The 25,586-nt window shown below is 42.9% G+C and overlaps 1 protein-coding gene across 1 annotated transcript in view; it reads right to left on the bottom strand.

Annotated features, from left to right (window-relative positions):
- Positions 1-25,586, bottom strand: part of Igsf11 (immunoglobulin superfamily member 11) — a 127,277-nt gene that overhangs the window by 20,019 nt on the left and 81,672 nt on the right. The window lies entirely within an intron of this gene.

The following is a 25,586-nucleotide window of genomic DNA, read 5'->3' as shown; positions in this document are numbered from 1 at the left end:
AAGGTTTTCTACACGCCCCCCCCAATCCCAAATGGTGCTGGAATAATATGGCAATGATATATAAATCAGAGGGACCTAGACAGAATTTGAACCCATACCTCTACAAACAAGCATAGAAGAAAATGGCAAGTTACTTTGGTCCAATTAGAAAGCTCTTAGAAGTATCACTAGTGCTGTGAATCATAAAGGCGAACAAACAATACAGTAAAGATAACTCATTAAATTTAAAAATCTTGGGGTTGGAGAGAGGACTCAGTGGTCAAAAGCACACACACTGCTTCTTTTGAAAACCTGGATTGGGTTCTCAGTACCCATGTGTAGAAGTTGGTCATGATGGCCTCTAACTCCAGTGCCAGGCATCCAACACCTTCTTCTTTTTTCTCCTGGCACCTGTGCACATGTGCACATAGACACACACACACACACACACACACACACACAGAGTTTATAATAATTAAATCTAAAATAATTAGAAAATCTTTTTGCGACTAACAATTTAAGAAAATATAAAGTTCAAAATATAGCATGAGAGAAATATGTCATATGTTTTATAAAGGGTTTATATGCAAAATATATAAAATCCTTTAAGAATTCAATTTAAAGCATAATCAAATTTTAAATGGATATGCGTATCTGTGGTAGTTTCCATAAAAATAGCCCCATGGGTTCATATATTTGAATTCTTAGTCACTAAGGAGTGGTATTATTTGGGAAGGACCAGGAGGTGTGGCCTTGTTTGAGTAGGTGTGCCCTTGCTGGAGGAAGTACGTATCTGGGGGTGGGCTTTGAGGTTTTAAAAGCCCATACCAGGGCCGGTCTCCCCTGTTCTCCCCTCCTCTCTGTTTTCAGGTCAGCTGCTGTTTTAGCACCAACCATGCCACCATACTCCTAGCCATGATGATAATGGACTGGCTGCCTGAAAGTGTAAGCATGCCCCCAATTAAATGCTTTCTTTCATTAGAGTTGTACCATCATGGTGCTTCTCAATAGCACTAGAACACTAACCATGGCAATATCTAAACCACAACACCAGTGCACATCTACTGGAATGGCTACCATGAAAACCACAGCAAGTGCTCATTAGGACTTAGAGAAAAGGGAGGCTCATGCATTGCTAGTAAGAATATAAAAATGGAACAGGCACCTTGGAAAAGTTATACATTATAGTCATAACTATTATATGTATAACATAAACATATGACAACTTAATGCCATTATCTTAGAACTCTAGCTGAAGAAAATGGAAATATCTATTATATGAATACAGTCCAGAAATAGCAATATTTTTCATATAATGCCACCAAACATAAATAAAAGATGTGTCCAAAATCTAGTGAATATATAAAGAAGTGGTTCTACACACAATGGAATACAGTTCAGAAATACAGGCATCAACCTGCCAATACATGTTACAACTAGAAAACAAAAACTAAAATACTGCCCAGAATATCATCCTATATGTACAGAAATGCCAATGCTAAAGAGGCCTGAAGCAGCCTGTAGGATGTGTGGGCCTGAAGGGACAAGCAAGGGACAGTGTAGGCAAGATCATGGAATTCATAGATTGCCGTCATGGTTGTACGACTCTACATACATTCAGTAGAAATCAACACGTGTTGGGAGTGAGTTCATAGGGTGGAAATTACACTTCACTAATGCTATAAAATCGAAAACACAAAAGCAGGGACTCACCAGAACCAACTTTCCAGAAGTCAAAACAGAGGTTCTCTTTTCTACAAGAAAGCCAGCCCTCCCTCCCCTGCATGGTGGGACAGTGAAAACAAGAGCAGACTAAACAGGTCACAGAGACCCTCAAGCTATCCTTCCAAATCATGAAGAGTACAGTAAGTTCATGGTAGCATCCTGTTTTATTTGGCAAAGATGTTATCTTAATCCCCTCTCCCCTCAAAAAAAAACAACACAATGAGACCTTGTTATTATTCCAATTGGTTTTTTTAAACCATGGGTAACAGCTTCCCTCTACAGAACTGCATGCTCTTCACATAGTCTGATTATGTTCTCAGGGGTTATATTTTCATAAAGTAAGCCACCTGGGACTGAATGCAAGGCACCAGGTAGGAGCATAACATAGGGACGTCCTTAAGTTAGACAATCACAGGGGAAGCTCTTTAGAATCCCAGCAGTTAGACAAGAGAAAAGATGGGTTTGGGACAAGCTGAAGGTGGTGAGTATCCTGTTACCTCACAGGATAGACAGGCTAAGAGAAGCATGCATGTTACAACAACCTGACACATAAATGCCATCAAAGACTGACAGGATCAAGGGCTGAGTGTGTGCAGAGTGGTCCATAGCTCTCCGGGTAGGAAGAGTTCAAGTCTGAGGCCAGCTTGAACTGCAGTGACACTCTTCTTGGACAGAAAGGAAGGGAGAAGGGACAAGATGGGTGGAGAGAGGAGCTGAGTGTGATAACAAAGTCCTGTAATCCCTGAGTCCCTGTGGAATCAGGACACCCTAGGCAAGACACTTCCCCCACAAAACAAAAAGCAGTAGTCACAGACGCTCCACCACTGCATTCTTCAGACTTCCCCGGTGCAGGGGAGAAAACACACAGCCCTGCTACCTGTGCAAGGTAATGTTTATCATCTGTCCTCAAACATGCTACCTTCAGGCTCAACTCACTTAATTTTAACACAAATTTAAAAAAAAAAAATCAATGAAAGTCAGAAAGGGAGGAAATTGCCCAAATAGGGAGTACAGAAGGGAGGGGTGGGGCAGGGATGGGGAAGCAGTGGGGAAGGGGTGGGGCAGGGATGAAGCAGGAGTGGGGCAGAGAGGTAGAGCAGTGGTGGGGCAGGGATGAAGCAGGGGTGGGGCAGGGATGAAGCAGGAGTGGGGCAGGGGTAGAGCAGGGGTAGGGCAGGGATGGAGCAGGGGTGGGGCAGGGATGAGGCAGGGGTGGGGCAGGGATGAAACAGGAGTGAGGCAGGGGTAGAACAGGGGTGGGGCAGGGAAGGGCAGAGATAGGGCATGATGGGGCAGAGAAGATGAGCCTGCCAGCCAGAGAAGGCCTCTGTGGCATTTAATGTATTTCCATTTTCACAGGATCTGATTCTTCAATCTCACATTTTGGCAGAGCTACAGAAGAAAGAGTCAAGAAAGCTGGCTTCCAAGCTAGCCAAGGAGCAGGTGAAGCCGGACAGGTCTGACTGGAGATCCGGATTTTGCTTCTCATCAGCTGTGGAGCACCAGACAAGTCACATAATCCCTGAACCGTGGTGCTTCATCTGCACAAAAGGCTTGTGTTACCGTCCTCTCCCACAGGGTAGCGTGGGTGCAGGGGAGCGGCTGGCTACCGCCATGTCTATCCTTGCTGGCTAACCAATGGAAAAGCACACTGACCACCCAAGCCCGTGTTGATACTATATAGATGCACTCACTTAATTTTATGAAGACTCAAGAGAGGACTCTCCACCTCTCAAGCCCTTCCCATCCCCTTGATGGGAGCTGTTTATTCTAATAATATTTGTTCCCCCAGAAAGGGAAAACAGAGGCCAAGAGTAAAAATAAAAACCAGTTAAAAGACACAAAACCATAAGGTTAGAAAATATACACTCTGGATTCAAACCAGGCACTCTCTATAGAAAACATACACTTCAGTGTCTCAAATGTTTATTAGCAATTCGTTAAGCGACCACAAAATTTAAAACTATGATGGACTTTTACATAAAACCATTAAATGAGTGATTCTCCTCACTGCAAACCTAAGACTCAGCTCGGCCTGCCTTGCCTGTCCCTCTCCTGTTGGAGAAGTTTATCTAGGGCCTCCCCTGTCTCCCACCAAGTGATTTCTGAGTCCCATCCCTTTTGGTCCTTAGCAACCATGCTGCAGACTGCTGTTCCTCAGAGCTTCAAGACCTCTAGGCACTGCAATTCCCTTGCAGCACTGAAACACTCCAGTTATTCTATTTCAAAACAGTCCCTCCCGCCCTGCCCTGCAAGGCATCTCCCCACCCCACAGGATCTGCTGCCTCAGACTCTACCTGTGACTCCTGTTGAAGAACTGTCTATTCAGGCTCTCTACTGACTACTCTCTCGAGTCTTTGATCCACTCCTACCCAGCCACTTCTAAAAGCAACTCCCCCAGCTTCCCAGAGACCTTAGGGCTGCACAGTCTTTGTGATCTCTCTTCTACCCTCAAGGTCATCTACCAGAGATGAGCAGGCTTGCTGCTGAAATCCACTTCCCCTCAGCTTCAGGGAGAAAACTGAAGCCCCCACCCCACCGCTCTCTGGAGCATTTCCAGGGCTTGTTGCAGTCTCTGCTCCCTGCCATGCTTCAAGTGTTTGAAATCCTCAAAGGACTTCCTGATCAATTGCAGCACCTTCCCTGCAGAATCCTGTCTACAATCTTGAACTGGACTCTCATTTATACATCAGTGGCTTCCAAAAGTCTCTCCCAAATGCAACTCTTACTAAGTTCATCATGTAGACACACTGCTAAATATACCTAAGGCACCCCATGTCAGTGTCCATGACCAAAGTCACCCCTCCCATGCCAGGCTCCTTTCTTTGTATTCCGTTTTAGATTGGTGTACAGAGTACTGTGTTTTATTATGGCATTTCTGTACAGGTGTCTTTATACTTTGTTCTCACTCATCCCCCTCCCTCCACCACCCAACTTCTCTCCCCTGTGTGCCCTGACCCACTCTAGCTGGTCCCCTGCCTCGCCCTCCCCACCCCCTGACTTTCCTCCCCTGTGTGCCCTGACTTGCTCTGGCTGGACCCCTGCCTCCTCCTCCCCACACCCTGACTTCCCTCCCCTGTGTGTCCTGACCTGCTCTGGCTGGTCCCCTCCCTTTCCCCATAGGCTTTTTCCTCTTTGTTCCATCTTTCTTTCCTGGCATGTGTGTTCCATTACTTTCTTCTTCCCCTCCCACAATCACCTTTGTGGTGGAACTGCATGCTGTGCACACTCACACAAACACATATGCATGCACATGTGCACACATATACCTATAGGTACACCCTGTATCGTTTTTACGTTTAAATAGGCAATAATACACAGTATTTATCTGAGTCTACCTTATTTCGCTTTAACATACTGGTTTCTGATTCCACCCATTTTCCTGTCAATGTCATGGTTTCGATCTTCTTCATGGCTGAATAAAATTCTAATGTATATGTTAGCTTCAGACCTTGGGGCAAGGGGCTGAAGTGCATAGTTTACATGCCAAAGTAGACCTGGCCTTCAGGGTCTCCCAGCATCCCTCAGTCCCTACCTAGCATACCCTGCCCCCAGCCCTGAACTTTCCAGCCCTCAGACTGGGCTGCCCTTCCCCCAGCGGCTCTTCCCCATATAATCCAGACACTTTGGTCTTCTCTGTTCATTCATTCTCTCTCTGTCTCTCTCTGACTCTTTCTCTCTCCTTCTCTCCCTACATGTTCTTTCTCACTTTCTCTTCCCCCCTCCCCTCTCTCTTCCTTCCCATGGTGACTCTCATGGCCAGTAAACTCATCCAAGATCAGCTTCCCAATAAACCTGTGTTTAATATAATCTAATCTGGCTTGAATTGGTTCATTTCATTGGCAGAGAAATAACTGATCAGTGCCAAAACCTGGGAGAACTTGAGTCCCGAGCTGGTGACTGGGGTGTTTCCCAGCAATGTGGGGACCACTTCTTTCCCCCTATCCTTCCCCGCTGCACGTCATTTCCTTGGACTCCATCATGAGTACCCAATCCCAGCTACTGCCTGATCTTCCTGGTCCAGGGCCCTCTGGGCTTCCTCTGTTGAGTCATGGCTGCTCCAAAGTTAGCCCCATTCATGAACAAAGACCAGACCTTTGTTTGGGGGAAACCTTTGATACAAAGACATCTGATCTGAAGTTACCACATCCATATAAACCATTAGATCCCAGATGCCATTTTCATAGTCCCAGATCTCTGGCAAAGCCTGGGAAAATGAATGCTACTGTACATAAAACAAAAATTTATCCAAGTTGGAATGAACTTCCTATGTCCAATTTTTTGAGGAACACCACTCTCCCCACGCTTCCCCTCCTCTTTCACTACAACACAGCTTCAGCAACTGCCCCAACCAAGCCACTGATCTAACCTGCTGAGGCATGGCAACACACCAGGTTCCAGGTGCTGCCTAGCCCCACCCACCTCCCACCTCCTTCCTGCCCATTCGTGGCCTGGCCGGGTGGTAAGCAGTGGCAGCATCAGCAGCTAGGTGACTGCAGAGGTGAGGGGAGAAATAACTTATCGGTATAATATATCACATTTTCTTCCTCCATTCATCTATTGATAGACATCTAGGCTGCTTGCACTTCCTGGCTACTGTGAAAAGTCCAGCTATAGACGGGTGTGCACGTATCTCTGAAGTATGCAGACTTAAAAAAATTTCTGAGCACATACCCAAGAGTAGTATATCTGGGATAAACGGTAGTTGCATGCATGGCTTTGGGGGAACCTCCATGCTGATTTCATTAGCAGCTACACAAAGTTACATTCTCCACTGCGATGTACAAGGGCTCCTCTTCCCTATATTCCTAACAGCATTTGCTGTCATTTTTTTTTTCTCAAGGCAATTTTAATTTGTATTTCTCTGGTGGCCAAGGAACTCTTTTTCAAACATTTTTCAGCCTGTGTATTCATTATTTTTGCAACAGCTTATTCAATTCTTAGCCTACTGGTAGATTAATTAATTGGTTGATTATTATTGGTGGATTCTATGTGTAGTCAGGCCTTTTTGTTGGTGGTTGGTTGGTTGGTTGGTTGGCCTTTGTTCCTTTGCTTGCTTGGTTTGGGTGGGGTAAATGAGCTCTGTTGAGTTTATCCATCAGAGTGAACATAATGCTCACACAAAACCAAATGTGTGTTACTCTAACTTCTGGGTCACAAAACCCACACCGGTCTAAAACCACCACCAAAAACATCTGACTCAGTCAAAACCAACTGCCTCAGAACTGAAACCACAGAAATGCTTAAATATGGTGAAGACTCAAACACCAGATTTAACTGAAAAGCTAATTAAACTTCTACCTTGCTCAAACAGAAACACAACGGTGCAAACCTGTGGGGATTAGTTTTGTTTGTCTGGGTTGTTTCTATTCTTTCTTCTCCCCCTTTCCACAAACTTTATTTGTCACAGATATTATAGTCCACTGAAATCACTGACACTGACTAGTGTGTAAGAATATTTAGAGGCCTGTGGCTGGAGCGATGTCTCAGCTGTTAAGAGCAAGTACCACTCCTGCAGAGGTTGTGGCTTTAGATCCCGGCACCCACTGTCAGACAACTCACAGCTGCCTGTAACTCCACCTCCAGGGGACCAGGCACCCTCTTTCTGGCCTCCACAGACACCTTCACTTGCATGCATATACCCACACACAGATTTTTAAAACTAAAAAGTTTTAAAATAGACCACACACAGCCACTCTTTCACAGTCTTCTGTTGTCCTTTCTTCCCAGTAGAGACCTGTGGGTGTGGGATGATGTCATCAGCAGCAAGTGTCTCACCGATGAGAGTCCAATTCTTCATCTCCGGGAAAACCAAGTTGCAAGTGATGTGCAGTTAACACATTTTTAAGACTTCTGATGTTTCCTGCCAGGGCGTCGGTGGGCCACACAGTGGGCCACACCGGGGCAGCTGCATGGGTCTCTGCAGCATTTGATCCCACAGTGTGGCTGACCCAGATTTCAAGTGTCACAAAACATGACCTGTGAGCCAGATCATGACAGGTGAAAATCATCTTAGTCCTGACCTTTGTAGAATCCTTCCCAGCCTTACTACCAGCCATTTCAAAGCCAACGGAACCTCAGACAAGCAGGAGAGAGAAAAGACCAGCTGAACTTAATGTGAGGTCCCACCCCCTCCCTACTCCTTCGCTGTATAGCAATTCAAACTGCACGGACTTGGCATTTATTCACATGCTCTGTGTATTCACCTCCCATCTGATGAGCAATTGGAAAAGACTTTTCTCCCACTCTTGAGGCCACTAGTTCTCAACCTTCCTAATGCTGTGACCCTTTAATACAGTTCCTCTCGTTGCGGTCACCTCTAACCATAAAATTATTTTCTTGATACTTCATAATTTTGCTAGTTATGAATTGTAATGTAAATATTCTATATGTAGGGTATCTGCCCCTCCCCCAAAAGGGGTTGCAACCCACAAGTTCAGAACCTCTTTTAAGCTGTCTCTTCTCTCTGGTTGCTCTTTTTTTTTATGCCATCCAAAAAGCTTTTTAATTTAATATAATCCTAATTGTCAATTATTTGGATTACTTCTGTAGTATTTTATTTTATTTTTGTTTTGTTTTGTTTTGTTTTTCACAAAGACCTTGTCTGTGTCTATATGCTGACGTGTTTTCCCTAGCTTTTCCTTCAGCAGTTGCAAAATTCCAGGTCTTACATTTGGTCTTTGGTCTGCTTTGAATTGCTTTCAGTACAGGGTGAGAGGTAACGGTCTCTTTTCATTCTTCCACGTGTGGAAAACCCAATTTCCCCAACATCATTCATTAACATTTGTTAACAGCCTCTTTGATGTGTTTTCTGTGAGTCATGTGTCTGGTGTCTTTATTAAAAATCAGGTGGCTCTAGTTGTAGAGGTTTGTCTCTGGGCCCTCTATTCTATTCCTCTGGTCAATATGTCTGATTTTGTGCCATATCTAGGCCATTTCTGTTACTGTGACTCTGTAACATAATGGGAGGTCAAATATTATGATACACAGTGCTGCTCATTCTGTTAAGCATTGCCTTGGCTGTTCATGGTCCCTGTGAACTTTAGGATCGTTTCTTTCTAGTTCTATGAAAAAAAGAGTCATTCAAGTTTTGATAGAAACTGCACTGAATCTGTAGATTGCTTTTAGCAATATAACCATTTTCAAATTATTAATTCTGCAAATCCACAAGCAGGGGAGACACTTCTACCTTTTCCTGGGTACTTCAGTTTCTTTCTTCAGAGGACTGAAGTCTTCGTTGTAGGGTTTGTTCCCTGCTATGTCCACTCCAGTGCAGTCTGCTTGGTAGGCCTAAGGGCCTAAAAGCAGTCATGAGTCGAAGAGTTTCAAGGAAACTTTGCCTCCTGGAACCTTGGCATTTCCATATCTCATATACTCAAACCCTGTCCCGGCGTTAATCTGGTATATGGATCCGTGTGCTCTCTTTCAGTATTGTTTTCTTATAAGGGCCTTTAAGGATTGATTTTTGACATATAGCTAAGCCTCCACCAGTGTTCCAGTGGTTCCCAGAAAATCCTTGAAGCCCACAGTGAGCTTGGAATTCAGTAAGAATGTTACCTACTCAGTAACATTCAAATTCACTTCTAGTAGAGACAGTGGAAATGATCAGGCATTACAAAGTACAGAGCTAGGAAAGCTCATGTATAGTCTGCATAGTAATTACTTAGGACAATAGCCAATTCATACCCAAACACAGGAATACACAATGCCCTAGCAAATAGGTGGGTTCTCACATGAAAGAGTTAGTGGAAGGGAATTCCCCTGGCACAGGTTTCTTCACTAGGCCCAGAGGAATAGCATAATCAGGTATTTACTAAAGGATCCTGATGGTGGGTTTAACAAGAGACTAGCATTGCATCAGAGCATTCACCTGGCTCCATTTTAAGTGGTAAACTTGGCCTGGTCCCCACTATCTTTTTATGTATGCATTCCTTTTTGTTTTGTGTCAATGTAACTTGGTGGATGTGTTCACCTGGCTTTGCTTGTTTTTCTTCTGTATAAAAAAAGTCTGGTGTTCGTTTGGACAATACATTCAGATCCACACTCCCCTGTGTCATGTCTGTCACCCATTCTCGCCCACTCCTTGCCCACCTGCAACCAGAAACTTGTTCCCCCGCAGACAGGAGACCCAATAGAGGTTAGACTGTGGCAGTTCCCCTCCCTGGTTAGGTTTATTTCTAGGTGTTGGTTTTGAAGAGGTTGAGTATGGGCTTCTTCCTTTCCTAGTAAGTTAGTGTTGTATAAAGAAAAGCTACTGCTGTTTGGATGCTGATTGTGCATCTACTTTGCTGGAAATGTTTGTCAAGTGCCAGAGTGTTGTGGTAGAGTATTTGATGTCATTCAAGTTAGAATGATGTCATCTGCACAGAAAGACAATTTGATGTCTTTATTTCCTATCTGGATCCCTGTATGTTTCTTTCTCTTCCCTTATAGTGGCTAAGGCTTTAACCACTATGAGCAAGAATATGGGCAACCTGTCTCATTCTAAATTTTAGAGAAAATAATGTTTTTCCACCCATTAATGTAATTTATAGTGATTTATTTTACATAGCCCTTATTGTATTCATATATGTTCTTTGTTTCCTCAAAACTTTTATCATGAAGGGATATTAAACTCCGTGAAATATATTTTGCATAGATTGGGATAATCATGTAATGTCTGTCCTTGGATCTCTTCACATGTGAATTCTATACATTGGCTTGCATAAATTGAATCAATATGTAACAAAAGCAACTTGTTCATGGAATGTGATCTTCTTAATATATCCTTGAATTCAGTTTGCCAGAATTTTCTTGGAAAAAAATTTGCATCTGTGTTTATCAAGGAAATTGGTCCATAGATTTGTTTGTTTGTTTGTTTGAACTTTACCAGGTTTTGGTATCAAGATAATGCTGGCTTCCTAGGATATGATTATCATGTTCTTTTCCTTTCTATTTTATAGAAAAGTTAGAGAGGCATTGACCTCAACTCTTTTTTAAAGTTTTGGTAGAATTCGGCAGTGCCTGACTCCCTTCTGGCATTCCGTATGGCAGGGAATGGCTCAAACAGCACAAATCTGAACAAGCCAATCAGCTGGAAACCTGACTCCCCTCCTTCCTAACCATCCTCCAAACCATGACCTCGCATGCTCAGTCTTCTCAACTAAACTCCTCTTGGCTTCTTGAATGGGGACCTCTGCTCAGTCCCCTGTCATTCATTCATCTATGCTTTGCAGTAAATTCAAACTCTTATGAAGGTACTCACCCTCACTACTTCAAGTGTTTCCCAAAATCTCCCTTCCCCTGACCTCTTGGCTAAAGTCAAGCCTTATTCATACCAGCATAAACACTACCCACACAGGTAATGTTTTCATTAGTGTGACTGGATAACATAAACACACTCATGTGCTATAAGGTCTATGGAGACACATGATAGGAACTAGATAAACACATTGTTACATTCATTTAATCCAATGTCTTCAATTTCCACACGGTAATATGACTGCTCAAAGTAAAAGGTCTCAAAACCAGGAGCTGTGCCTTCTAACTTTGATTTTAACAGGGTGTTTTCTCCAAATCTTCCACAGATCATGTCCTAGAAAACATCTAATGGCAATACTGTCAACTGTATTAAAGTAGGGGATAGTCTGTTACAAACTGAACTGATACTGAGCAATGAAAACTCAATTCATCTGTCCTGCTCAACACAGAAACAGTTCACAGAAAAAGGATGACGTTCTTTGACTTAGTTTGCAAAGTCCCACTATTGCTGTGATGAAACACTATGACCAAAGGCAAGTTGGACAGGAAAGGGTTTATCGGATTTACACTTCCAGGCCATAGTCCATCATCGGAAGGGTCAGGACAGGAACTCAAACAGGGAAGGAATCTGGAGGGGAGAACTTAGAGGGGCCATGGTGGAATGCTGCTCACTAGCTTGTGCCCATGACTTTGCTCAGCCTGCTTTCTTATAGAAGAACTCGGGACTAAAAGCCAACAGATGACCCCACCCATAATGCTCAGACCCCTCGCACATCAAGCACTAATTAAGAAAATGCTCTACAGGCTTGCCTGAGGCCCAATGCTTAGGAGACACGTCTCAGGGTCTCTTCTGAGCAGATGATGCTAGCCTGTGTCAAGCTGATATAAAGTTAGCCTGCACAATTTGTTTCTGAGATTTCTCTATGGGACAGGATTTTCAGAGTCACCTAAAAACACTCTCCACTGCCACAAACATCTTTAGGCAGAAGATGCAGGGCTACAAGGAGAAATATGTTAATCTGAAGAAAAAGCACATAGGGGGCCTTAAGAAGATAATTTTTTACATTATATTTGTGCAAATATAATGAAGGACCCATCCCATTCCTATCTCAGAAAGGGCCTATAGTCCCTGAATCAGCAGTTCTCAACCTGTGGGTCATGACCCCTTTTGGGGGTCAAACCCTTTTCACAGGGGTTGCATCTCAGATATCCTGCATTTCAGATATTTACGTTATGATTCATAAGAGTAGCAAAATTACAGTTACAAAGTAGTAACAAAATAATTTCATAGTTGGAAGGTCACTGTAATTTGAGGTACTGTCCTGAAGAGTGACAGCATAGGAAGGTTGCAAACCACTGCTCTCATTGTATCTGAGCAAAGACAGATGAGCCTAAGTGTGAAAACACACATGAGCTGATGCAGTGTCATCGTGAGTTCTGCTCAAGAGAGCTTCCCAATTGGAAGGGAAGCTGTGGAGAGCCACAGACACCCAGGGAATCCTGCCTGACAGTCCATCTGGCAACGGCATGAGCATTTGGAGATGAGCTGAGATTTTGTGTTGTTGTTGTTAATTTTTATCTGGAATAATTAAATAAGTTGTATAACCAACTTTATTTAGTTTTTCAATCTTGTTCAACTTTTCCTTTAAAGTATCTTAAAAAGACCTTGCTCGTGAGCGGATGCCAAGGGTGTGGAAGGTAAAACCTGCTGCTGTGCTGTGACTCTATCCCGGAACTCTTCAGCATGGTTGCTGCACCACATCTAATTTTCCTAAAGAAAGGGAATCTTAGCCAGTGTAAGGTAAAGAAGCGAGTGTTTCACGTTTCAAGTGCTTAATTTTTACCTTACCTGTAAAACATCACCCGAAAATCCAATTTTCTTTTAAAGTATATGTCCATGTTTAAAATGCTAGGCAAGGATTTAAACTTTAATGCTAAATATTAGACTAAAAATTCACTTACAACATCCTACAATTTGCAATATTTACATGCAGAATGCATAATTCAAGAGCTGAATTGGTAGCATTTTGCAGAGTTCAATCTTAGTACTTTCATCCCCCAAACGGAAGTTGCCTCATGAATTCTGAATGACTCAGCAATTAAATAAAGAAAGGGATAAAGTACATAGCCATGTTACCCCTGAGGAGTTAAAAATCAAAGTTAAAGTTTTCTTTCCTCTTCCGAAACTTTAAAGACTCATTTTCCTAAGATTTAAAGCAAAAATCTTAGGATCAAATGTCTGTCAGATCAAGAGGTACAATTCAAACAAAATGAAGCTGTCAACGAATAATCCTAAAAAGTCCTGAAGGATCATTCCACACCCAAGAGAACAGACCAAGGGTGTGTTACAGCCATCTGCCGTGCACAAGACATGAAGTCTTCCAGAAACCTATCACAGTGGAACGGTGGGAGTTTAGAAGGGGTGCTGGCCCAAGCAACCCCACTAAGATTTCAAAATGGGGCATTGTCCGATGTCAGTGGAACTCCTCTTCGGTCAGCCCCCCTGAAGACCACTGAAGAACACAGTCAGTGAAGCAAACAGGACCTTGTGTTTGTGCCATGTTGGGAAACCTCCATCATCCTTTTGTTCAAATATCTGACTAGCAGTCACAATCAAAGAATACTCATTGGCTCACATGATTCACATGTGAACTTACAAGTGGTGTCTATTACATATGCAACAGGGTATGGTTCAATTAGAGTAAAATAAATTTCTACATAGCAAACTTCTAGTCTAGATTTTCTGAAGGAAACTGAGGAAATATTACAATTCTTTAACATTGGGGTTTTTAAAAAACAAATCACATTTTCTTTGTATTTTAATTAAATTTAAATTGATGAAATTATATGTAGACTTATTATAAGATCTTTTTAAAAAATGCTACATGAACTAAAATATGTTTCTATTAATTGCAATTAAATTAAGTTTTGGCCATAAACACTAATAGTAAATGGTTAATAGCTGGCGAATTTTATGAATGCAGGTGGTTCTAGTTTATGTTGGTTACCTTCATTAAGCAGTGTATGGGATCACTGCCAAATCTCTAGTTTATGCCCATTCACACAATACATTTTATTGCTGGTATGCAGAAGCAGTTATCACACAATTTCCTATCTTGATTTTTTTCTTTCTTCTTTCTTTCTTTCTTTCTTTCTTTCTTTCTTTCTTTCTTTCTTTCTTCTTTTTTTTAAACTAGAAGAGCTGATGATTTTATTTTCACATTTCACAATATAAGTGAAAACTGCACTTTTTTGTATCACTCCTCCCTCCAAAAGTATTCTCTCTGTTAGGAAGGGAAGTTTCCTTGTCATGCATCTAATAAACTTTCAGGCTCAGCACCAAGATCTCCTGGTGAAACAGAACAAGAAATACAAAATGATAAAGAGTGCTTCTGCTCTTATCTGTCTGGCCAGGTCATGCCAGGCCGTGTGGGCACCATCATAGGGCAGACGGGAGGTCTCATCACTGGAGGCCCAGGCATCATGGGCATGTGGCCTCCAGTGGGCAGTCTCATCCCAGGAGCTGGTCCCACAGGCATCATCCCAGGAGAAGGGGGGCCCAACACTGGCATCATGGGAGGGCCTCCCATGTGGGATGCAGGCATCCTGCCAGGCCAAGGAGGACCCTAGAGAATGGGGGAGGTGGGATCATGGCCCCTGCAGGTGGAGGAACAGAGAAAGGAGCGGGAGGAATCTTTTCTTGCAGCTCTGGGCCTGCTCTTCCATCCATTTCTGGTAGTAGTCTTTCATAATCGCTTTGTGTTTCTGACCACTGCAGTGTGTCTTCCTCATAGACAGAGAATCGTGGATAAGATATGCACCACAGTAGTCATAATAAAACTTAGGCACGTTGCTCCACAAGCCGTTGGCCGCCAGGAACTCCTATGCTGATTTTCTTGCTGAAGCAACAAACACTTAATACACAGACTGTGTCACATGGCATTGTGTTTTAATGGTACGATACTTATTTTAGTGCTGTCCTGCTGACTTCACCTCTATAACCACAAGCTTACATAGGAGGACTTCAACACCTGTGCTGAGCAACAAGCCAAAGGCACAGGGAGCTCTGACGATGGTCACTCCTCTAGGTCCCCTTCCAGAATCTGTGTACCTGTGCTCACACCATGACACACATGTCCTGGGCAACATTTACTCAGCAATGTCTCTTAATAGCACATCATAAACTTCAGAGTCCTCTTCAAATGTCACATCACTGTCACCCTCACCTGAGGTCATATCTGGCTATGGGTTGAAGCATTCTTTCCCAATTGGAAATTCCCTTTCAGTGTGACTATAGTCTGGTAAGACAGATGCAGAGCAGTGAGTAAAAGTAATTATAGAAAACCTAGCCACCACAGTACCACGGACCAGCAACATAATTTATATACGTATTTTATTTCACCAATATTATATGACTCACTGGGGTTTTTTTTAATAACTTTGAATTATTTATAACTTAATAAAACAGGTCTAGATTACCAAATTAATCTTAAAGAACTAGTAGCACTGGGCCTCCGTCTGGCATGGCAATTCACAAGAGCTGAACCATTTAGACACAGCAAGCCCCATCACTTCCTGTCTCTCCATAGAACAGCACTCTAGTCAGCCAAACAGCTGCCTAACTCCTGTGGGCATTGGCGCTTGTACATCATTATTTAAAGCTAACATGAAGTGCTTGGTCATAATTAACTATAAGGCAGCAAGGCAGAAAAGCAGAGCCAAGCTTTGTAGAGTTCTAAGGAGTATGTTAACTATACCATCCTCAAATCCCCTTCTTAGAAAACAGAACGTAACTCCTTATGTGTCAGTCACAAGAGTTCAGGCATGAGCACGCTCTCATATCCTGGGTAACTACTGTACCAGGCATCAGAACTTGATCCAGAAAAGAAAAAGGAAAAAGAGTCATCTACAGGCTCAGCAGATACTATGAGATGGGTCTTATCTAAAGATACACCAATTGTTGGCTAGAGGTGAGGGTCATTTTCAAGGTCTAACTCAGTTTCTAACACCACAGAGAAAAGGAGACATACCAAGTATAATTCTGTCTGGCAAACCCAACATCACCTTCCCTGTTGTCAGAACCTGGAAAAAGCAGCAGTATGTGAGAAGACAGTGCTGTGCCAGGGAATGTTCATGAACCCAAAAGATCACCAAGGAGCCATCGCTGATGCAATCACATTAGAGTCTCTTTATTATAAACTCAACTTTGGGCTTACTCATCTCCAACCCTCAAGACAGTTTGGTGAATCAGCCTTGAATCCCCACTGGGACAGGGTTTTATAGGAAAATGGAAGCAAGTGACAGGGTGTCCAGCCTGGCAAGCATCTAATGGAATGACTATTATAAGCACAGGTGGGTGCTTTGAAGCAAGACCATAAATAGTCACAAATGGTCTGAAAGTACATCTGGAACAATCAGACTAATCTTTGATTAACTGTTGCTAGGAAGTAGCTAGGGAGTAACTCTGGGGTGTGGGCCAAGGACAAGCCATGGGGTCGTTTTGGTACTTGGGTGCAGCTTGGGTTCAATGTAGGTCAAGTTCTTGGGCTTTTTTTTTTCTTTTAAAATGGAGGCTGATCCCATGATGAGGTAGGTTTGGCCTCTGGAGAGATAGGTCACTGAGACGAGAGTGAGAAGGATGTTAAATAACAAAAGGAAGAACTTATCAAGAATTACTAACTGGCCTGTACACGGCCCACACATATAGATCTCTTCATTCCTACACAGTACTACCAAGGACAAGGTGCACAACCTGGTAGAAGTGAAATATAAAGAGGAAATGCTATTGAGACTGCAAGACTTTCCTACCATAAATCCATAGAATAGGCAATTAGCAGTCCTGAAGTCCTGAATTCAATGACTCGAATGTAAACATTTACGGTACTCCATCTACCAACAAAGTCTACAGGATACTTTCCCTGGGGGCAGGAACATTCACCCGATGTAGCATATTCTGGTGTGTATACAATGAGCTTTTAGCACATTTAGAAGAATATCATGTAAAGAATGTGAATTAGACTAGAACTCAGATTAACAGAATGAAGTCTAGAATAATCATCAGATATTTGTTAAGATTTCTGTACAGTTTAAAGGTCAAAGAAGATGCTAAGGAAGAAATTCAGAATAGTATTAATTGAATACATATCAATATACAATATAAAATACAACAAAAAAAAATACATCATCAAAATTTTGGGGCAGCAACCAAAGTATTACTCAACCTCCCAAGCTAATGTACCTTGACATTATTAGAAAAGAAAAATGATTTATAACTATCAAGTTTCTTCCTTAAGCCACTAGCAAAAGAAAAGCAAATTAAAGCAAATACAACCAAAAAGAAGAAAGCATAAAGACAACAGAGTTCAATGAAATGAAAATAGAAAATTCAAAATAAATAAATAAATAGTTTTCCAAGATCAATAAAATTAATAAATCTCCATCTAGCGTGATCAAGAATAAAATCACAAAATTACTCAAGTTGGTATCAAACAGACATAATTACAGATTCCATGTATATTAAATGTCAAAAGAAATTAATGCTTTTGTATTAATATATTTGGTAGCTTGAAACATAAATTATCAAAGCTTACAATAAAAAGATTTAAATGACTAAGGAAACAATTTCATTTGTATTTCAAACCCCTCCTATCAAGATGACACTAGCTTAAAAGGCTTCACTGGCAAACTCCGAATCAATTATTTAAAAACAACACCAACACTGTGTACAAACTTCTAAGGAAAAAAATATTCTCCCAACACTGTACCCCAATTCCAAAATCCAATAAAGAAAATAACATGTGGTTATAGGGTAACCTTCCTCTTGAACACAGACATAACAATCCCTGAGAAAGTCTAAGAAACATGAAGCTAGCAACACACCGAGCCTGGCTAACCATCATGTAAGTGAAGCCTTTACCAAGGATGTAAAGTTCACTCGGAAGCAGGGTGCAAAAGCAGGAGGGGGATGAGGGCTGGGATGTACCCTTCAGAGGCACCCCCTCAACAACCTGCTGCCCTCCACAATTCCACCCCTTCCCAAAAGGCTACTGCAATTTTGAATCAATTCTTTGATTAGAGCATTGACTATGTACAGCAGAGCCCTTAAGCGCCAGTCATCTTTGGGACCACTCTCAGAGTCACGCCCCTGAGCATGTCTACCACGCACCTCACAAGCCATCAACTGTGATGGCCAATTAGTGCATAACCAGCAACAAATAAGAACAAAGTACTGACATAAGCAAATGGATACATCCTAAAGGCATTGTGGAAAGCAAAAATAATCCAGAAATAGGTGATAAACTGCATGCCTCTAGCTTAAAAGAACTATATAATGAAAAAGTAAAAAATATAGATAGAAATAAAAATATCAATGGTATATAGGAATTTTAATCCAGCAACATGGCTACTTTGCCTGGAATACAGACATGCCTTTAATCCCAGGATACAAACACAAACAGACCTCAAGGCCAGCTTGTACAGAGCAAGTTCCAGGCACAGAAAAGTTTAGGTCTAGGTACATGCCTTTAATCCCTGCACTCAGAAACGAGTTCTGTTTAGTCAGTTGAGTCAGAGTATAGAGAGAGACAGGAAGGAGGCAATTTTACAGAGACAGGTTGCAGGTGAAGAACAAGCCAGAGAACGAAAAGGAGCAGATTAGAACAGATTGCAAGAGTTAAGTTGAGGACAAGCCAAGCTATTCAGTCAAAAGCTGAGAGAAGCCGGTGTGTGTATCAGTCAACTTGGAGAGGAGTTTGGGCTAGAAGTATTGAAATGAACTAGCCAGCCAGACTTCAGAAAGCGCTAGAAAGGATGAGGTTACTCAGAAATCAGTCTCAAGGATTGAAAACATTCTAGCCCTAGATTAGATTGTAGAGTTTAGAAGCTTCCAGGGCTGGGCCTAGGTTAGCAGAGGCAGTACACCTCCTAGAGGATAATTATGAATGAAAGATACTTTTACACAGTGGTGCAGCTCAGCTGGGGCTGCGGTGTCTGTCCAGTGGGACAGAGAACTAAAGTCCAGGGCGATCTGAGATGAGGATGCTTGGTGCAGCATGCCTGAGAGAACAAAACTGTAAATGTCTGTTACAATGCACAGATTACACACCAAAGTGAGAGGACATACTGCGTGTAAATTATACTTCAGTGATGAAACAAATCTGGGATGGGGCTATGATAGAAACCACATACATCGGTGATAGGACCAAAGAAACAAGTTAAAGACTCTTTTCCAGGAAGGCAGCCAAAGCCATCGCAGAGAAATGAGCTTGATAAGGAAACAGTGCAGCGGCTCCTACAGAGTCTAAATGCCAGACCCTCATGCAACTACTAATGTCAGTTCTCTAACCAATAGCAGGAGCATCCCACAAAGCCACACTGGGCTGTGGCGGCTGTCTCTGCTGGCTACAGAGGCCACAGTGTACCTCTTCTTGTGGAACGCCACGCCTACAGGGGTCTGAATGGAAGACCCACGTCTCTATAGGAGCTGAGAAATTTGAGATGTCATCTCCAACATCTATTCCTAACATGAATTTACAGAAATATTATTCAAAATATGATGGGCAGCCATGCGTAAGACATAAGCCAGCAACAAATGCTAACTTCAAAAACTGTCTCTCTCTCCTCTCCACCTCCCTTCTTCCCTCCCTGCTCCTGCCCAGCTCAGGTTCCTCACTGCTTGGCTTTGCAGAGTAGAAAGGTGAACCTGCCTTCTTTTCCTGTGTGAGCCCTAGGCCCCCTGAGGAAGTAGGAGTGGCTGCCACTGAGCCAGACAAAAGGGTCCAGAGGCAGGGGACTGGAAATTGTCCAAGTTCCCTGACACAAGGAGACTTGTGCTCTATTTTGCCCATAAAAAATGAGACTTGACAGGACCAGGAAAAGATGGCCATCCTTGGCCATGGGTTTCATCATCGCAAGATTCCCCATGCATCATCAGTGTAACGGGCCGACTTCAAGCCCGAGAGGGAAACATCAATAGTTATTCCATAGGAAGTTAAGAGGGCTGCTTCAGAGTCCAGCATTGTAAGAGACCTTGCATCATACTAAAGGAGCCTCAATAATTGATATTAAATTCCATGCCACACGGCGAGAGAGAGAGAGAGAGAGAGAGAGAGAGAGAGAGAGAGAGAGAGATTCCAATTAAAAGTTCAAACAACTTAAAAGAGATGGATAGACAGTTCTTGCTAACCGTTGTCAGGATAGGACTAATGAATATAATTTTAAAGTAAATATTAATACACCAAGGACTAGATGAAAGACTTTTTAATATCTGTATGTTCAAATATCAGAAACTCCAGTTTAGATTCAGGCCAGGGGTGGTTACAAAGACTGAGAGAACCTAACGTCTATGTTTCTGGACATCCCCTCAGATCCCATAATTCTCCAGTCACATGTGAGCTGGTAAGAGACCTGCCTTTCTCAGGGGCAGAAAAACATCAACATTCTTGCTGCTACGTTTTCTAGGAACTTTCGAAGAACACAGATTTTTAAACATGGCTGAGAACAAACTACTTTTCCCTCTCGGGTTAGGTTTCCTTATTGACGGAATAATTGATACTTTGGACTTTGGCACATTCACCGGGTTACCAGAGTGAAGATTTCTATTGGGAAATGCTATCTAGAGTTTCCAGGTGGCAAAGGGCCAGAGCAGTGGCCTTCACTGTTAAATACAAGTGCTCTCTCAACCTCACCAAGCACTGGGAGCATCCCCACTTGGCTGCAGCAGGCGAGCTCCATTTGTTTAATGGGGCATTCACGTGACAGAAGTGGCTAAACCAACAAGTGGAGTTATTATGAGCAAATAGAGCCATCTGAGACCTCAGAAGGATGCTCTGTTCTGAGACAGGCTCTTTCTAAGCACAGCTCGCTGCACCTCTTCCAAATGGAACACTGGTTTTCATTCTTTTTCTTGATCTTTTTCATGTGTTTGTGTCTGTCCTGGTTTCGCTTGTAAGCAGCTAAGGTGTTCTTTGGAGGAATGTATAGCATGATAGAATAGTACCTGGGATGGGAGGGGGAAGAGGGAATCTGTTATCTTTCAGATACTCACAGAAATCTAGGAATGCAGAGATATGATCCAATCCTGATAATGAGTCCACGTCCTTCACACAGCCTTCCAGCCCCTGCTGCATCTGGCTTTGCCTATCTTTTCAGTAAATTTACTCTTCAGCAGTGCCTGTCTCTCCCACCTTGGAACTCGGGATGGTCTATTTTCTTAGAATCGCCACATGGTCCTTCTAATTCTGCCCATCCTTTGGATTTCAACAGTCTACTAGCCTCCAAAACGGGATATGGTTATGAATGCCCCACTTGGAACCCTGCACATTCCTGAGATTATCGTGCCAATTCAGAGTTTCTTAGCATAGTACTTTCTTCACTTAGATTCTACATTGAAACTATACACCAGGTCCCAGTATTCCGTGACAGAGAGGACAGGAGAGTGCCCAGCATAGCTGTTTTGTAGGCCATCAGATATATATGTACTAAATAGTGCTGCAAACATTTCGGTAAATCTCAGTAACAAGGCTAGGTGGTCGTATGGCTGTTGGTCCCATTTTATACAGGGACACAGTAGCCCAGAGATGGAGGCAGGCCTCTGTCCCTAATATGACTGCAGAATCTTTCCTAACTCTAAGCCATACAGTCCCCAGTAATGGTGGAGACCTGGCACTCCAATGTGGCAAGTTTAAGGAAAAGCTTGTCTGGTAGCCTTAGACATTCACCTTTTTTTTTCCTCAGCCATTTGAATTTCCTTTACTGTAAATGTTCTGTTTAGATTTGTACCCTATTTTTTTTAACGTAATCACTTTATACCCCACTCACTGCTCCCCTCCTGGTCACCCCCTCCCACAGTCCTCCCACTACTCCCTTCCCCTTCTCCTCAGAGAGGGTGAGGCCCCTGGGTATCCTCCCACCCTGGCACATCAAGTCTCTGTGGGGCTAGGCACCTCTGTGGGGCTAGGCACATCCTCTCCCACTGAGACCAGACAAGGCAGCCCAGCTAGAAGAGCATAGACCACTTATAGGAAATAGCTTTTGGGATAACTTCCACTCCAGTTGTTCAGGATCCACATGAAGACCAAGCTGCACATCTGCTACATATGTGCAGGGAGGCCTAGGTCCAGCCCATGTATGTTCTTTTGTTGGTGCTTCAGTCTGAGAGTCCTAAGGGTCCAGGACTCTGTTGGTCTTCCTGTACAGTTCCTATCCACTTTGAGGCTGCAATCCTTTCTCCTATTCTTCCATAAGAGTCCCTGAGCTCCATCCACTGTTTGGGTCTAGGTGTTTGTATCTCTCTGAGTCAGCTGCTGGGGAGCCTCTCAGGGGATAGGATTGCTAGACTCCTGTCTGCAAGCCTAACAGAGTATTAAGAGTGCCAGAGATTTGTGCTTGTCCATAGGATGGGTCTCTAGTTCGGCCAGTTATTGGTTGGCCATTCCCTCAGTCTCTGCTCCATCCCCTGTGCCTGCATTTCTTGTAGACAGGATAGATTTAGGGACAGAAGTTTTATGGGTAGGCTGGTGTCTCTATCACTCCACTGGGGTTCCTGCCTGGCTACAGGAGGTGGCCTCTTCAGGTTCCATATCCCCAATGCTGTGAGTCACAGCTACTAACTAAGGTCACCTCCATTGATTCTTGGGTGCTTCCCTTAGCCCTGGTCTCTGCCAAGTCCTGGAGATGGGCATTTAACATTTTTAAGAGATAAAAATGTCTACCTCACAGGATCTCTTTGGAAAGTATACCTTAAATTTTCCCGGCACAAAGAGGTTTTTAATAACCACTGACCGACTCTGAGCTCATAAAAGAAACTTCCAGCTGTAAGCCCTGACACTCAGAAAACAGGCTGACTCCTGTACACCCTCTAAGTGCTCCAGTGGCAGAAGATGCCTCAAAAACCTATGGCCATAGGAGCATTTTGATGCACACCTTTAGCTATGCTTTTCTATGACGAATGAAGGGAATATAAAACTGCTCTTAATTATGTGTTAAGGAAAAGCTCATACTATAGGATATGAGTAAATATATTTCTATGCCTCCAACCACCAGAGGTCAAAAGGCTAAATACTTTCCGAGACAGCTCAGAAGGAAGATTCAAAAAATAAAATACAAACAAAAGTAAAAGAGAAAAGTATTAGAAAGAAAAAAAATTGTTGAGCGTCCATGAAACCTTAACAGGCAAGAACAGAGTGAGGGAGAAGCAGGTGGGGGCACTGTTGTCCAGGCATCCGATGATGCACCGATTAGTGCTGTTTCTAAGCAGATTAACCAAATCCCAACTGTTCTACATCAGGTCCTGTCTCTAAGCTTTCCCTCCCTCATATCTCTGCAAAAATAAAGTCAAATAAAATGTAAATACACAAGCAAAAAAACAGAAGGAACAAAACACCCACATAAAATAAAAATGGTGCAGACGGACAGTTCGTTCTTGTATCCTTCTACACTGCGGTAGCAACAGAACTGATGAAAAGTGATAAGGCTTAAAAGAAGTAAAATGAGGAGGACTGCCTCCTCTGTGTGAGGTTTCAAATGCAGCATCAAGCATCCTCCGCTCAGCAGGAGGCCAACAGGGCAGGGGGCACAATTAGCCTGTGAGGGCAGAGAGCAGGGAGCTGGTACAGGGACGGTGTGTTCTAGCTGCCTCAGTGCCAGAGAACATGCAACCTCATTATGACCTCCTTTCTTATAACCTTCACCCTAGCAACCACAGAACCAACCACAGAGGCAAGAAATGGGTGGAAAGATTTTTTTTAAAAAAGTAAGTAATAATAAATAAATAATAGAAAAAGGTGTGTGTCAAATGCATTTACACTATAAATATGCAAGGGGGTTAGATTTATCTATTTCCTGCTAACATTTGCCTTTTAATGTCTCTTTTCTAATTTTAGTTTTTTGCACTTAACTTCTGAATACAATGAATTCCTTTTGGGTCTAGGCAGGGAGGGAACTACTGCCTAAGTCTGTGGTGGTAATGAAGCTCACAAAGTGAGCTCAGCCAACGGATTTTTTTTAAAAAAGAAATCACACATCCCTTGGGAGACCCCCTTTACTGCAAAGACAAACCTTTGAAACCTGAGTTAAACTAGCACAGGAGAGGAGACCCTCCCCGGGGTCCATGGGCTCTGTGATCCTAGGCACCATGTCTGTGGGCTCTCATTCCAGTTACTGAGCCCTGGGGGGCAACAGCAGGGGCGGGGCAGGGCGGGGGGGGAGGCAGGGCAGATTCCAGACTGCTGCAGAGAGTTGGTGGGGGGACTAGTTCCTTTGGCATGAAACAAGAAAAGAAAAAGAAAAAGAAAAAGAAAAAGAAAAAGAAAGGAAAGGAAAGGAAAGGAAAAGAAAAGAAAAGAAAAGAAAAGAAAAGAAAAGAAAAGAAAAGAAAAGAAAAGAAAAGAAAAAGAAAAAGAAAGAGAAAAAGAAAAGGAAAGAATAAAAGAAAAAGAAAAGGAAAGGAAAAGAAAAGAAAAAAAAAGAAAAGGAAAGGAAAGGAAAAGAAAAGAAAAGGAAAGGAAAGGAAAAGAAAGAAGGGAAAGAACTAGAGACACACAAGGTAGGACAGACAGAACCTTCTATATTGCTGTTACATAGGTTATTTTTCCCCTCAGAAATTGAGCAGTAATATAGGTGATAACTGAAGAGTAACAACTTTCCAATGCTAGTCACAATGAAAAGGCACAGTGGGCTAAAATAATTCTACCGTGAGGAAAATGGTGGAACATCACCAGGTCCAAGGTAGCATGATGACTTAGTATGTGCCTTCCCTGCACTTTGAATGTCCTCTCTGTTTCTCTGCCACAGACATTTGCTAGTTGGACTGGAAGTAGTGGCAGTCTCAGACATCAATTGTACCTTTCCCTCAGCGTGTGCACGCCATCAGATACCCTAAACCAACTCAGGACACCCTCATTAACACTCCAGCACAATCCCCCCCCCCCCCCCCCCCCCCCCCCCCCCACCCCCACCCCCATCCCCCCAAGTTTCATGGCTCTTCAGAGTTGTCTGAAGCTGAAGAGATTTAGCCAGACAGTGACCACTGGGTGCAAAATAGCTTACGCCTAGTTAACAATCACGAAGCTTCCAACAAAAGTGCGGACGTGCAATCTGAGAATGCAGAGGATAATCAGTTACTTGAGTTAGATACCAAAAGAGCAGGAAGGAGTGCCAAGATAGTTTTGTTAAGAAGTAGTTCTTGGGGCTTCAGAAATGGCCCAGTGGCTAAGAGTGCTTGCCACATAATGGTGAGGACAGCGGTTCAGATCCCAGTACCCGTATAACAAGTCAATCACCCCATAAATGCCTGTAACACCATTTCAAGAAAATTACAGGACAGTTCTCATGCTCAGTGCCCTCTTCTAGCCTCTGTAAAAGCACAGGCAGAAACACCCAAACAAACCTGTACATTCACTACAGGGCCACATAGACATACATGGAAATTAAAATTAATTAAAGTAAAATTTTAATGTAGCTCTCAAGAAGAGGGTCATGAAAATGAGACTGGCAGGAAAACTAAGAAAATTACAGGACAGTTCTTCTCATGCTCATTCCAAGGTCACCTCCACCTCACTCACCTTGGAAAGTAGTCTTCAAGGAGGACCACAGAGATGATCGATAAACAATGAAACAACAGGCCAGTGATCTTAAGGTGTGGG

The sequence above is a fragment of the Mus caroli genome, chromosome 16 (assembly GCF_900094665.2).
Source record: "Mus caroli chromosome 16, CAROLI_EIJ_v1.1, whole genome shotgun sequence".
In the NCBI taxonomy this organism is placed as follows: Eukaryota; Metazoa; Chordata; class Mammalia; order Rodentia; family Muridae; genus Mus; species Mus caroli.
This window is presented reverse-complemented; position numbering and strand designations above follow the sequence as displayed.